Raw genomic sequence first — 16,828 nt, forward strand, 5'->3', positions numbered from 1 at the left:
AAAATATAGCAATAGTTGGAAAATAAAGGCTCTCTCCTTCTACATATTTCTCATCCAGTCCCCCCTCCTTCCATCTAAAAAACCTTTTATGGCTAAATCATTTTTTTGTTCAATGCCTCTACTACTCTCTAAAATTATAGGTATATTTTCCAAATAAAAAAACTATTACGACTGCTTTTTACGCAGTTATTTTATAACATTAATATGCCATTCTTTCAAGAAATTATATATCTTTATATCAATTTCAGTTGAAATTGGCTAAGTTAATTTAAAATAAAATTGAGAGTATACAATTACAAAGATAGTCTCAGAAATACTTGGCCTGAATAAGAGATGGTGTTGTTTAGTGTAAACAAAAATACTCTATTAGAAAGTACACAATTTATAAAGCATCTGTTTCAAGTTTGAAGGAGCCACGTTGTTGTTTAGTACTTGTTTGGCAGGCGTCAATAATGAACTTTGATCGTCGATTGAAAGTGTGTGAGCTGGCAGAGATTATAAGGTTTCCAAAAGTGCAGTAAAGTAAATATTCAGACATGTACAAGATAGATGCCGTGAAAACAATTTCATCAAAATGTTTTAATTGAGTGTTTAGCGATGTTTTGCTACAGAAAAACATAAGTTTTTCGAAAAATTAAAAATTTCTTGTACTTTTACTACTGCATTTGTATTACGCTTTTCTTGGCGTGATTTTTAGTATATAGCTTGTCAACACAAAAGCAAATTAGAAAAATTTCCCTCAAAATTGAGTGTTGATTACATTTCTATTTTTCAACGAGTTAGCGTTTTTATATCAACAAATTATTCCAATTAATAACTTGAAGTTGCCCAAATTGCAACTTATTTAGCGAAAATTCAACGTGAAATAATTAGAAACTAGTAGATTTTAGTTAATAAAGCATAACGGAAGCAAAGTAAGTCACATAAAATAAATGAAAACTCTTAAATTATGTTAATATTCTTGGGAATCTCATTTCCTCCGATAAATTTGAAAACAAATCGAAAAGTGATTCAAATATGTCTATGAAACATCGAGCTGTAAATAATAAATTGGCCATTTCTATTGATTTTTGTTCAAGATTGTTTTTATGTTAAAAATCCTAGCTTTGTTAAAAATTATAACATATACATTGAAAAGTTACTACAATAATGATAAAATGATAATTTTAAATGAAGAATTAACCATAAATCGATATTAATGCAAAAAATTAAATTGAAAAAATTCAAATAATTTTAGACTTTTTTTAGTTAAAAAATAAAATAAAATCAGGAAAACCTACAGCTGTTCAAATAATAAAATTTTGTTGTAAAATGTTGACTAAAATTAAAAAAAAATCCATCTTTTTTTGGGGGGGGTACAGCCCCTATAGCCCATTCCCTGCGGAAACCCCTGTAAATGTATAATAATAGTTTAGTAAAAGACATCCATTATTTGTAATGAATTTTTTCCATGAATATTTTTCTCCTCGGAAATCAAAACAGTGCATACATGATTGTCGTACTAGACGATTTTCATTATTTTATCCACATTTTAAGCGATTGGGCTTCCAGAGTGTTGTGCGTCCATTACATCAAAATTACTTGAACGTAATCCGTGTAACCAAAATGCTGCATGTTTTTGCCTTACTCGAAGAAAAACTGTAAAATATGGTCTATTTTTTCTTTGCTGTTATCCATCTTTGACTTTCCTCAAACAAAACTGAGTCTATTCCAAATGGAGTTATGGCTTACTCAATTTTGAGGGTCTTTCGAAAGGGTCAAAACTTTGAGGGACTGTCAAATGAGCCCTTCGCCTTCACAAGTCTAAAATTTTACACAATGTTGATTTTTGATTGGATAGACATCCTGACCAAAATTTATCAAAATCTGTTTTGACCATGTCAAAAATTTCCAAAAAATGTGTATACTTGATATAGAATACATAAAATGCACTAGAATGATAGGGAGATTATGTAACGTTGACCTCAACATCTTTTTTTGGGCAAGGGGGGCAGATGGGCTTCTTTAGACAATTTTCAGCTTTTTTATAAGTGCCAAATTTGATACCAAACATTTTTTTGAAAGACACTGAAAACTTGTTTTTTAAATTTTAGAGTTAAATTTTTTGCAAAGAGACTGAATTTGAACGAATAACATTATTTTAGAAATTTAAAAAAAATCAAAAAATTATGGCTTAAGCAAGACTTTTTCTAATCTACCAAGTCAGAAAAAGTTGGGGGCGGGAAAGGAACCCTTTGGAGCCTATGGTTCCAGCTCCACTGATAGAGTAGGTAATAAAAACGCCTTACTTGTTATAATTAAACAAAACGATTCGAAACGTTGTAATCCCTCCCTACCCCAAAAATAATATTTTCAATAATGAATATGTTTTTTAATCTCTTTTCAAAGTAATAAGAACAAAATCTTGCACATTTTGTAATAATTAAATCCCTTTTATACTTAAAACAATAGTTATATAATATTTTAAGTTAATAAAGTATCGTTTTGAAGTCAAATTAAATGGTCAAAGGTCACAATAAGCTTAATTTCTTCTGAATTTTGTTTTAGCGTGTAAATTATGGTTTCCCATTTTTAGGTTAATCTGTTTATTTGATCTTATGTTATATTTTGATGAAAAAGTGATGTTTGTAAAGTTTCAGTCTTGAAAGGGCGTTATTTTTATCTCTATAGCCATTTGAAAATTACTTTTTTTTAAAACAACATTCTCTATTTGTAAAGGGATTCAGATGTTTTCCGTTTTTAAGTTATATTGCTGAATTTCAGAATGATTAAGTTATGTTATGGAAATTCCGAAGTTTCATTAAAGTTCTATTTCAATTTGTCATTTTGAAGAAAAGCAAATTGTAGCCCAATGAACAACTTTGTATACTCAAACAATCAAAAACCCTATATTGACCTCCAAATAATTCCAAATAAATAGAATCAAATAATTACAAGTCCTAAATTTTATTGCACTTGGCTAAAATAATATAAATTACTCTAATGTAGAAAGTCAAAATCAAATATACATATAGTTGGACAAGGGATAAAAAGGAAAACTTTTATAATATCAGTGAATAAATCTAAAATAAAAAATAATTCAATACTATCTTCTATAAAATACGAATGCAAATATTTTCAATATATATAATGTATATTTTTGTATTGATGTAGAAATTTATAAATTTATTTCCCAGATGACATCCAAATTAATCATGAGTGAAGGTGAGCAATGTACATATAATTGGGGTGAGAAACTCAATTCCATAGTACAATACAATGAATTATGACAATTTCATAAAATATACCACTTCGAGCATGATTCAGAATGGTTGATTGGTTCCAGTGATTTATATTCAACTTTCAATGTCCAATAGAAAAATAATAATATCAAACAAAAGTTTCCATTTCATTATAGATTCAATTTTGTATGAATATCACCATGAATGTCTTTTGAAATTGTATTTAATGATCCTCAAGTTACTTTGTAAACAATTAATACAATTATGAACTTATTTTGGTTATATATGATCAATCTTATGATCATATCGAAATTTTCAAATCCAAAGACATATTTCCTCTGCCGATGGAATCCTTTCTCTTAGTTTTAGAAGAGCAATTACTTGTTTTCATCTTGTTTGAATTAATGGAAAGGCAGCCTAGCTGGGAAATATCTATAATATCTCAAGGATTATTTTTTTACAAATCAAGATAAAGTTCGATCATTTAAGCATTAATTTATCAAACATTTGTAGATGTTGCTAATCGTACGACAGATTATATGAAATAGACGTCTAATAATAGATATTACTATTTCCATAAATTAAATATTATTTTCTCTATATGTTCTTGCATCCCAAAATTAGGGCTGATTCATCAAACCAAGTGAAGGAACAGTAAAAAGGAAAAATAGAATGGTGTTACAAGTTTTTCAGTTGGGGTAGGAAAAATTCAATCTTTTTCATACTTATATGTCGGTTGAAGAGCGCATCTTTTAATCTTTTAAATTGAATAATAGAGGTAAAAAGATTAACAAACACTGGTTTAGAGTATAAGGTAATCCCTCATTTCTATCATGAATTGTAACATTCAAAGTTACAAAGAATTATCAATAGGCTGTGATATTTACCTACTTGTAAAGTTGCTTTAAGATGGAAATTTGAAAATCCGGTTTAAATCTTTAATTTTATTTTTTCATCAAAAATAAAACCCAGTGATGAATAATAACCTGTTGCAAACGCAAAAGATTTTTACAGTTCCTCCATATGGCTAAATATTTTATTAAATTATAGAGCTTCTTATTATTATTAAACTTACAAATTCAATACTGTTTTTAAATTATAAATAATTAAATATGTATTGACAGGAATGAAATAATTAGAAATGGATAGGTTATGTTTGAAAGACAATATCCAGGCTAATTAATGTCTCAAATATCAAATGAAGTACTTGAACTATTGTTAACATATTTGGGAGTTTTAAATTGTCCACAAAAATTTAAATACAAATACTTTATTTCTCTGAGTTTGACAGGAACAGGCATTGCAGGAGGTAGAAGATCTCCTGGTCATCATGAGAGTGGAGGATTAACTTTAAAGGTAAAAAATGATGTTAAAGAGTTATAAATAACTTTTTTTAAAGTCCTTATATTGATAGAAGTTTTTAAATATATATGTCGTAGACTTTGGCAAATCCATCACTAAAAATACATGAAATAATGTATTTTTAAATTTCTGGCTGAGATGTAAAGGAAAAAAAAAATTGACAGTTTTTGATTTTTTATCAACTATATCCATAGATCCATCATTTTTGACACAAAATGTGTAGGACTACTAAATCTGTTAGAATCAGCCTTCCTAAATAAGTTATTTAATTTCCACGATGTATACATGTTGAATTGGAATCTAAAGTAGAGCAATGTACCATTTTATATTAATCATTTGTAAACTATGTAAAATAATGTGACAAACACTTTGCTGAAAACTTTTCTGCCAAAAGCCAAACATTTTGTGTGAGTAGATCATTCAATTAATTATTGAGACTGAATTGACAATGCGAATGAATATTTATTGTATTGCTTTTCGCTGGGACTTTTTGCTGCTCCTTATATAGTGTAATTTCCAATCATAATGACATCTTGAGAATTATAGTGTCAGAGAAAATCTTGGGATAGAGACACACTATTCAAACTGTCTCATACATTTCGATCAGGACTTGAGCGAATAAATAAAAGCATCAACATATTCAATCCAAATGAATAAAGATTAATTCGTATTGTCCATTAAATCTTAATCATTAATCGATTGATCGACTCCTTTTCTTGTTTAAACATTTTTCCTCTTAATATTTCACCAGCAGCAGTACTTGGCCTTTCTCAGAATTATTAGGCGTCGCAAACAGACAAACTTTGTTTAAATACTATAGAAGATAACTCTCCATCGGATCCTTATTGTTGTTCTCTGTGTTTTACAATGTACACTCATGCCTAGGTACTCAATACTTAGGTGTTCTCTCCCCCAGATCGAAAATAATAGGCTGAGTAAACTTAAAAAAATTGTCTAGGTTGTCAACAACAAAAAAGGTCGTACCCTAAAGTATGCTTAGTATTTACAATCCTAAATGCATATACTTTACTTTTTTAATATTTCGTGATGAATGATGAGAGAAATTGTATTTTAGTGTCCAGAACGCTCTTTGGCTGAGATTTAGCTACACGCGCTCGTTGCTAAACCTAATCTAAAGTCTCATTCATTATTTTATGTTTGCACTTCACTTTTCTTTTCCTTTTTTTCCTATTTCCGGAGGGCGTTCTCATTGAGCTACATTGTTCCAACAAATTCCAGTAAATTAGAAGGATTAAAACATACCTAGCAATCTTTATTGTATCTCTCAACCTCATTTTTCATCTGAAGTGATTCGTTGCTAAGCCTTACCGAAAGTCCCGTTTTTTTTAAATATGTACTTCTCTTTTTTAATATTACGTGATAAGCTAGAGTGTACTTTTGTCTCTTGAGTGCTCCTTGGTTGAGCTTTAGCTACACACAATCTTTTCTAACCCTAATCTAAAGTCACGTTGATTATTTTTAATTAAATAAAATGCAGAAGTGATCATTTAAATGAACACTTAGTAATTGCAATTCGGGGCAAATAATGGAACATTTTATATTTTAAAATTGGAGTAACATGAATTGAAAATCATATTGCAGTATGACTTATCATCAAGTAAATATATAATTTTTTCGTGCAAATTGCTCTTTCGGCAACGTATCCGTTAGCAAAACGTTTAAGAAGTGTAAAATAATAGACATACCAAATATATTTTCATGTGAATTATGAATGTATCCGTCCCAAAGTTTTGATATCCCCTCCAAAATCATAAAAACGAGTCTGAATTGTACTCGTCAAAGTAATCTCACATAAATCATATATATCAAGCCAGTGACGTTATCATCAATTAATTAGTAACATTAAGGTTTCAATGTTAATGATGGAAATAAATACACTAACAAGGTCTAAATTCAGAGTAATGACAAACTTTTACCGTATATCTACTTTATTCTGATATTTGTAAAATTAGAATGGGTGCAGTGCCTAAAACCTCCTTTTAAAATCAAATTGAGTTATGTACTATTTTTTTTTTTCTAAATGTATGGTAGATTATGCATTTTTGACGTTTTGTAATACTTTGACGTTTCAAAGTTTAATGGCATTTTATTACGACCATGAATAATCTTCGCAGCAAGTTTGATATAAGTACCGGGTGACTGAAAAACAAGCAAACAAACAAAGGGAAAATCTAACTTCTGTTCACCTTGGTTTGGGAGGTAATGATATATAATGTTTTATAATTTAAGACGTTTTTTAAGTACCGATAACTAGGACGGGACAGATTTTAGATCTCATATTATTGACCAACAAAACTTTATGTGAATAGGAGAGATAATTTGAATAAGAAAACTACAAAGTTTCGGTCAATAGCTATAGATTTTTGAGTTTTTTTATTTTTAATTAAAATTAATACATTTTTTTTTCCCAAAAAAATTCATGTTTTAATTTTTTTTTGTTAAAAAAATATAGTATCTACAATTTTTTTTGCAAAAAAATTATTTTTATATAAATAGCTGTGGATTTTCGTAACTTTTTTTCCAAAAAAAATATTTTGAAAAGTTTTTATCGCAAAAAAATATTAAAAGTTTCTTTCAAAACATTTAATTTTTTTGTAAATAACTATGGGTTTTTGAAAAAAAATTCAGAAAATTTTAAACATTCAACATTCAATCCAAGGCCCCCTTTTCAAAAAAAAGAAAAAAAAAGAGAGTCCTGTGGACACTTGTGTATAATTTTTGAACCAGGTTTGATCAAAATCGAATTTTCGAAATCCTAGTGAGTAACAAATAAACGAACTGAAGTAAAAACACATCCTCCGTTCAACTATGTTGGCGGATGTAATTAAATATACAGTCTCTATACGCTCAATTATAATGCTATTTTGATGTTTTAACATTTCTACATTAACGCACGAATGAGATTTATATTCAATTAATATAATTGAAATTTAATGAAAATCGAAAATGATTTGCTTTGAATCTTTACACGCAAAAAAATACCATGATTCTTGATAAAGGGATATAACATGCTCTACATGAAACCAAATTACTTTGAAAACAAAGGAATTCTACTTTTTATAGATTTTCTGATAACAATTTTTCAACAAAAAAAAAAAAAATCATTTTTGTAAATCTATTTTTAAATACACTTTTTCATTTATATAATACTTACAATACTTTGTGCTTTAGCACATTTACAAATCAAATTGAAATATATATTTTAGATTTGTCAAGAAATTAATATATAAATATGGATGGCACTTAAGCTTGTTGAAAAAATATCAATCCATAGTTTTTAACCAATATACATTTGTTCATTACTATTTGTAAAAGTTTTCGATTAATTTGAAATTGAAATTATAAACATATTAAATTGAATTATTTATATATCATATATAACATTCATAAAATATATGGAGGAGGTCGGAGCTAGTTGGTGCACGGGACATGTTGGTGCTCTTTAATTTTTTCAAGTTTTTATCTGCTGAGCTCTAGCACGATTGTGGAATAACTCCTGATTAACTACGGCATTTTGAGATTGGTGAGTGTATTTAATTGTGACTCATTTTCTAAATTTACTGGCTTAGAGTTATTTTTTGGGAGTTAAATAATTTTCCTTATTAGTTAAAAGTTTGTTAAATTCTTTCTAATTTTCGGAAAATATTATTATTTGTAGTTAATTTCAGAGTTAAATGTTTTTAATTGGTTGAGTATTCAGAGAGATGTCAGTTTTTGGAGTCAAAGAGTAGCGTAGCGATCAGTTAATTAACACTAGCTGAAAAAAAATAGAGAAGTTCAAAGTTGAAAAGCCTCCAAAGAAAAATTAAAAACTTTTATAATCTTAAATAATTATAAATACAAACTTTTGATATGATTTAATTCTGTTAAGTTTGATGTATTTATTATTTATTTTCTATAATATTTATTTATTGAGTTGTTTGAAATACATGTCTATTCTTAATTGAATTAATTGTTTTATTTTTTATCCATACATACCATTTTCTACTAGCATTTATCGATAATCACTACTGCAAAAATTTGCTCTATCAATTGGGCAAGTTGGCTACAAAAATTGTGCATTCTAATATTCATATTACAGTTAAATATAATTGACTATGTTAAACAATTGAGTTTGAGGTTTTGACATGATCAAAATATAAATAATAATGATGTTGTTATATACATTATGCGACCTTTATTTAACAACTAACACTATTTTTTAAAAAATAGATCCTCCGATTTTAATATAAACAAATCCGAAATGAAAGCCAAATCAAATTCTTATAACTTCTGTCAGTAATGACCTCGACTCAACCTTGCAAACGGGCATGTCTTGATGACAGTCTCCTTAGGTAGATTCTGGAATTCTTCCCTGATCCTAGACATCAACTGGGAAAATCAATAGGGTTTAAGGTCCGGTAAGCCTGGAGTCCAAACACTGGGTCCAAACAAAGTAAAAAAAAGTTCTGACAACCAGTTCAACGTATTATCTGCAGTGTGGCATGGTTGTTGATTCATAATCACCTCCTTTCTCTTCCTTCCTGACTCTCCAGACAAAGGACCTGTCCTAGTTTAAAAAGTATGCAATCTCAACATTGTCTTATCCGACTTGGATTGCAACAAGGATACTCTACCTTTTCCACGATGATTGAATAAATATTCATTGAACAGTACTACTTTTTAACTGGAGCCAAACAATTATGGCTAGCCACCAAAACAACAAATATGCGCTCAAAGTTCTTTATTAAAAAATGGCCGCAAGCTGTAAAAAAGTCCTTGGCATGAATTGCAGGATTATTGATAGATGATTCGTGATAATGTTAAGTCATGTTTTGAAATGCCAGTATGTGAATGAAAACGCTCTATAGAGTAATTCATGCAGAGATAAACTGATTTATTTAGGAAATTGTATTTATTTTATCTTTCAAGTAAACTAAGGAAAATAAGTCTCATTCCACCCTATAAAAAAAACCATTTTACTACGTGATGATTTGCATATCCAGCAAAGTTTAGCATAATATAAAAATATAGAATACTTTTATTTAGGTATGATGTATCGATATTTGAATTTCCTGTTTTTGAAGCCTAACATACTTATATGTATTTCAGTAACACTTCATCGGCATGGTTATAATATAATTTATTATACTATAAAACATTTTTTTGGTAATAACTCTTTGATACAAAATATATATGCACAGTATATAGTATAATACAACCATTCAACTATTAATTTATGAACTTAGGATGAGGTTCTTCTTCAGCTTTCAAAAAAAAAAAAAAAAAAAAAAAAAAAAAAAAATCGAAAATTCATATCCCACACTAATTCCAAATAGGTAAGTAGACATTTGGTTTTCTTTCCCGAGATTTCTAGGGATTTTAAACCTACAGTAAGCTCCAAGTAAATATTTGTTTTCCAGGGAAATTCTGAATTTAATTATTCCATTATATTTAATTAGGTCTGGTTATGAATTTCACAATATTAGTTCCATCATTTATTATTGAATTCTCCGTCAGTGAACATCATTTTTATAATGCGGTTACTGAACTAAGTAAAAAAACCAAATGTATTTAATTATAATAAACATACAGAATCGATTTTAATATACACGTCATTTAAATTTTATATTATTTTATTAACTATAACATCCATTTGCATCCATAAATATCTATTAAAATGATAAAAATACCTGAATGAATGCAAGACAGTGAGAAAGAATAAATCCAAGAAACCAAAAGTAATGATTTTTAAGCTAAACCGTTAATTTAATTCAATAAACATCTAATTGAAATGATTAAATCTACAAATACATCCTAAACAAGGCATTATTAAGGTATATTAAAGCTTATTAACATATTTAGTGTTTCATGAGCATACTGAAAAGTATTGGCGATAAAATGTAGCTTAAAAGGACTTTTTAAGAGTCCCAGGAAAATTAATCTGTCCTTTTTCTCTACAAAATACCATCCCTAACAGTCAAAGCATGGCCCAGTAAAAAAGTTTTAATCCATCATAATTCAAGGTGATGGAAATATTTTTTCATTGATATGTTTGTCACCTCCTTCCTTAGAGTCAGTAGTTCCGAGGACAACTATAAACCAAATGGTGAAATACAGACTACGTGAAACATATTTGTACAAAATTAAGTGTTAGCAACCCTTTTTTACGCTAGGGGATTTGACCATTGAGCATTTTCACTTCCGTTTTAAATTGCATCATAATACAAGGGGACGCCATCTTGGGTTCCAAAGTTGATATATTTATAATATAAAATGGACAATTTTACAATAAATCTTGCTTAAACTCCATTAAATGTCTTCAAGAATCAAGAAAGACTTAAAACCTGCATTAAATACTACTTAATGCAAATGAAAAAATACATATATTTGAATTAAATCAAAGTAGTATGTACTAAAAATTTGTGGATTGATTTGTATATTTTTTTGATCGATTGGAGACGATAAAATAGATTAAAATATCTTATTATTTCCATGCTAATAGTTAATTTTTATCTACAAAACAAAAATAAGATTGTATTACGATTTTATAACATATTTCTAATACATTTAAGTGTCAGATATATAACATAACTAGGTAATAGAGTGATACATATTTTATAAAGAGTAAGACTTTAAGGTTTTATACTAGCTGGTCCTATTTTGACATCCAGTAGTTCATTATTTTCCTGAATTTTAATAAAAAAGTGAGTTTATGTTGTTATAAAACTTAGTTGTTTAGGTCCCCAAAATTACCAACATCAACAATGATGACGTTACGTGAAATAGCTCTATAATTAATTATGTGACCTCCTTGAATTCGCCTTTTTAAATGAATGAATTCGGCAAATCCGAAGAAAAAGTTACATACTTCATAAGGGTATTGAGAAAAACTGATGAAGTGACTCTAATAGGCTATCATAAAAGATGCATCGTATGTGGGAATAAATATATAAGAACTTTGTTTCAATGCAACAACTAACAATAATATATTTCAAAAATTATATTTGAGCTTTTACGACACGAAAATTACATAATATATGTTCGCACATTAGTAATTAGCTGTTAATATTCTGTACGTTTTTTATAGCTAATATTCTTTTGCTAATATTGTTTTATTAGCCCATTCTCCATTCAATTTCACCTGATAGTAATTTTTTTCTGCAATATATTGCAAATTAATTAAATTGTACACATGTGGACAACATCAAACATTTTTTTTATTTGACATAAAATAAGCCTTATTGTCATATAGTCAAATAAAAAGTTTTTTTGATTTTTATACACCAATAGTGTTAAAACTCGACGAAATAAATAATTTCATTGGTCATTTTATGGGAATTTATTTAAATTCCGGGGGTATAATCAAAGAGCTTTCCTAACCAGTTGTTTTTACTACTGGTTTACAAAAAATTGTATAGAAAAATATTTTATTTATGTATCAATTTTCTTCTGAATTGGATAGAAATTTTGATGGAATACGCATCTTTTGTATCTGATGGATAACTGGACAAATTTTTTTTTAAATAATCTGTTTGACATGTTCTCTATTGTATTTCAAATCTATAATTTTTATTTTAAAGTAGACAAAATTATCTCTATTCTCTCCAATTTCAGTATTATAAAAGTTGTGACTTAATCCGAGAGTGTTTCTTTTCCGTTTTGATCTTAGACAAGTTTTTCGTAAACGTTATTTCAATGTACGTACTTTTGAGTGTAATTTATTTTCCTTAGACTTTTTTTTTATAGGTTGAAACGCCATTCAAAAAAATATTTTTACCTAATTCTTAGCATTTAATGATAAAAAATACTTTTTAAGTTAAGCTAAAATATCAGTTTTTTGGACATTTTAACGGCTTAACAAGACCAAAAATTATAAATAAAAATCAATTGGTAAAGACGAGGAGAGGATGTCCCAAGAGAGGTATTTTGAGGTTGCAAATGTCAATAAAGTACGATATGTTTGATTGAAGAAACCTCGGAGCGCTCTAAAATATGTTGAAAAAGTAGGTTTAGTTTCCAAAATGTTTGCTGAAAAATTGTGCTAAAAAAAATTTAAATTGATGAAGCATGTGGCGTTGCTAGCCTTCTTTTTTGGGAGTGGAGGGAGCTTGATCCCCATTTAAGTTTCTGAAGCCCCCCTCCCCATTTTCAAAGAGTTTTGTCATATCATTGATCATATCAGATATTAATAAGTCTGTCTTTGGTTTTATCATACATGGAATCCAAAATTGTCGAACAGATCAGTCTTAAATTTAGCCTGTAGATGTATAAATTAACCAAGCATGTTCATATAGTTTTTTTTTGGTCCTCCAAAATCATTAAGACCCTGTTTTTGACCAAAATAAAACCTCTTTTCCTTCTCACTGTCTCTCCACTTCTTTTCTATCTCTATCTTTTTTCTTCAACCTTCATTCCTTGTTTCTATGCCCCTCTCTCTTAATAATTCTCCAACCATTAAAGCTAGCAAAGCCACTGGATAAAACTCTAAAAAAACATTTTTCTGGTGATTTATATATCTGTCCCATCAACAAATAATCAAGCTAGAATTATTTTCTAAAAATTGAGCATAGATTAAATTCTTTAACTTATTATTGCTCATTTCGACAAACAAATTATTCTAATTATCCCTTTGTGAAGGACCATATCAGGGGCAACTTTAGTCGCATAAATCCAATATCAATAACATAGACTGTTGTAAATGTTCGGGGGTAGCGACACTCTTCTAAGAAATTAGAAAATAAATCCGACAGTTGACTTAAATATGTTCATGGTATAGTAGGGTGTATTTCGAGTGATTTTTATTTATTCAAATTATTATTTCTAGGTGACCACCAGGTTTTGAAAGACATTTGAACAATAATTGTTTAAATATTTTTAATTACAAAAAATATACTTCACAAACTTTTAAATTTCAATTTGCATTAATTTACGGCAGTGTTTGCGTGATTCTTTTATAGTTTCATTGTTTCTAAAATGTAAAAATAATTTGTATACTTTAATAAAATAAAGTTACTTGGAAGTTTGAGAAGTGTTATGCGTCAATATGTCATATATTCATCAAAAACAGCTTTTAATGTAAATTTATTAAACCTTACGTATCAAATAATCACTCAAAGCACATAATAACCAGTTATGCTTATAAAATCCTGTAGAGTGCTAATTGTCTGAATGAAGTAGCTTCTAATATTATTTTATGCAATCAAAAATCATAAATTAATGTAAAGTTCAAATCGATATTTAAGATTTTCTTCAACAGATTTTCCTAAAAAAATTTTTTTCCCAATCTTTCATCAAATGTCTACTGAAATCCCGGAGCTCACAAATAAAAACAATTTCCAAAATAATAGACCCCCTATTGCATATAGCAAATTGCCTGAAAAGTCCCAGGCATGACATCCAGATGGCGCTATTTTTTCATTCATCTAATTTCCTGTTAGTACTTATCTTCAAAAGATAGCTCTCAAAATTTCAAAAAATAATTGTTTTTTAGTTTGTGAGCTGTTGTGCTGATTGTAACGCTACTTTTACTATTTCCAAAACGATTTCCTGTATTTATTTTACACTGCTTTTTAACGGAAAAATATATCGTTCAAGCTAAGGAATAGGCTTGAAAAGTGTTCGAAGTAGTCCACTCCATGAAGAAAATAAAATGACTAGAGAAATAAAAATTATTTTTGCACATTTATTATACTTAAAAAAACTAAAATTGATAATTTTATATTGTCTCAATTATGTCATTAGGTGGATACACCACATATGTAGAAAGTTAATAAAACATTTTAAGCCACAAAAGTGATTTTCTGTCAATATTTGAATTATCCTTATCAGACGCAAAATGACAAAGGTATAGCAGTTTAAAGTTGACATGTTTTCTACTTATGGCAAACCCTGTAATTGAGACCAATTCATAATTAAATAGCTTATATAGATAAATTGATACTGTACAAATGTATAACTCTCAATAAATGTCAATTAATTCTACAAATCCAATTTACATATGTGCATATTTATGCATCACATATTTAATTACTAAACTTAATATAATGTCTTGATTTTTAGGAAGATAGAATCAATCATACCATGTATTTTTTTTATAAATTTCAAACTAACAATGTGATTCTTAACTTTAATCTAGAAGGAAAAATTGGGTGTTTTAAATAATGCGTAATATTTTACAACAAAACTCCTTTTAATGATTACTAAAACGTTTTATTAAGGAAATGTTTGATAGTCATAAATTATATATTAGCATTTATTGTTCAAAAGATACTCAGTAAAAATTGTATTTATATTTGAATAGTCGTATTCAAATACATATTTACAAAAATTAAACATTTATTTTTTATTTATATTATTTCATTTTGAATAGTACATAGATCAGATAAGTTTTTTTTAAATTTTTTGCGTGAGTGAATCATATAGTTACATAGATATCTTATTTAGATTGTAGAACAATAATCATAATAACTTGAAAAGAATCATGAAACTTTAGAAATACTGAATGGTTCATTAATATATGAACACTTTGAATTTTAAAACTTCAAAGAGATATAATTTATTAGAATTTTAACAAAATTACTACTATAAATAAATGTGTGCCTGAGCGCTCTAAGTCTTTAATGTAGCCGTCCTTAGCGGCAATTATGGCTTACAGGTGGCATCTTAAGACCTAAAGTATGGGCAAGATTTTATCTATTTGGCAATCTGTACAATTTTATGTAATTTCCAGAGCTGTTATGCTACAAAATATAAGGAAATTATATTCAATTTGTAATTCGTTACGGGGTGTTTCAGTTATGTAAATCATCATTCATATCGAAGAATAAGGCATCTAGATACTGCATTTCCAAATAACTTTATCACAGGTATCCAATGACATACCCTAACAAGGTGGGCAAAACCATGCCAAAAGGTTTAATATAAAGGAACAAGATACCAAGAGTGAGCTCAGGACTCTATAATCTACACTTCATAGAAAATGACTTAATCACTGCATTTCTAGATAAAACTTGATAAAAAGGGAAATCACTCCAACTCAGTTAATGGGTAATCAATGCCCTGAAATTCTATGAATATTGTGTGTACCAGTGTTTCGCTGAGACTTATTGTATTATAAACTTGATTATATCCATATATTTAATGCAAATGCCTTTGTGTGTGTCTGAGAATCACAGCCAATCCAATGCATGGATTTTAATGACATTTTCGTTCATGTTCTTAAGGCTCAAGAAATGGTTCTAGCAACATCTTTTTTCTACCTTCAATGCCATGGCGGTCATAAAATAGAATTTGATCCAAAAACGATTTTTTTGACTAGCAAACAACTAGTTCATACAAAACAAAAAATAAAAAGCATTAAATTCTAAGAATGATTCTTTCGGCATATTGGTATGTATCTTTCCGTCCTTTTTTTTTCAAAACGGATTATAATATTTATAGGAGGGAAAAGAAAAGGATAATTTTTGATACTAGTATTAAATTTGAGCAAACGACAGTTCAAATTGAATATTTTTTCTTCCATTCACCTTATAATTTCCTTGAAAAAAAAGTGTGCAAGGATATAAAACAATATGCAGCTGATTGTTTATTTTTTCTTTGATATGAAGCAAAAGAGTTCAGAAAAATACTTTAATTTCTTAATGTCCGGGCAGTGCCGGACAAACTTACTCTAATTATACATGAAATCAAATCCTTTATCTTTGAAAGTAGATCAATAGTAATTTGAGACTAAAACGGAAAATCTCCCGACTATAACTCTTCTTCCAGAGGATCTTCAACATCAGTAAGGAATCGTATTTTTTATTGACCAAATTAGTTATTTCTCATTTTTGTAGTTGCAGGAAAAAGGAAAATTAAGCCGTTACATGTGAACACAATATTTTTATTTACTTTCCAGGGGTTTTAGTATTCCATGATCTGATGTACCTTTTCTCTAGGCTCCTTGGTAGTAATTTGACAATTCTTTGCAAATGTAGAGTTATCATCGATAAAAACTGTTGAGAATTGTTCACAGCTTAGCAAGAGTCAATTTGAATTCAATCAATCAACGTTCATACATAGACAAGAAGAAATGAAGGAAACCATTAGGCAGACAATCACAAAATACAATGTTAATTTTTATATTAGTAAGTGAAGGCTGTGATGAATGACAGATATATAATACATTTTTATCATATTATCAAATATATCTTTGGATTTTCTATCAAGTAGATTTATTTTTATTATTCTTTATCCAACAAATT

Source organism: Lepeophtheirus salmonis, chromosome 8, assembly GCF_016086655.4.
Source record: "Lepeophtheirus salmonis chromosome 8, UVic_Lsal_1.4, whole genome shotgun sequence".
NCBI classification, from domain to species: Eukaryota; Metazoa; Arthropoda; class Copepoda; order Siphonostomatoida; family Caligidae; genus Lepeophtheirus; species Lepeophtheirus salmonis.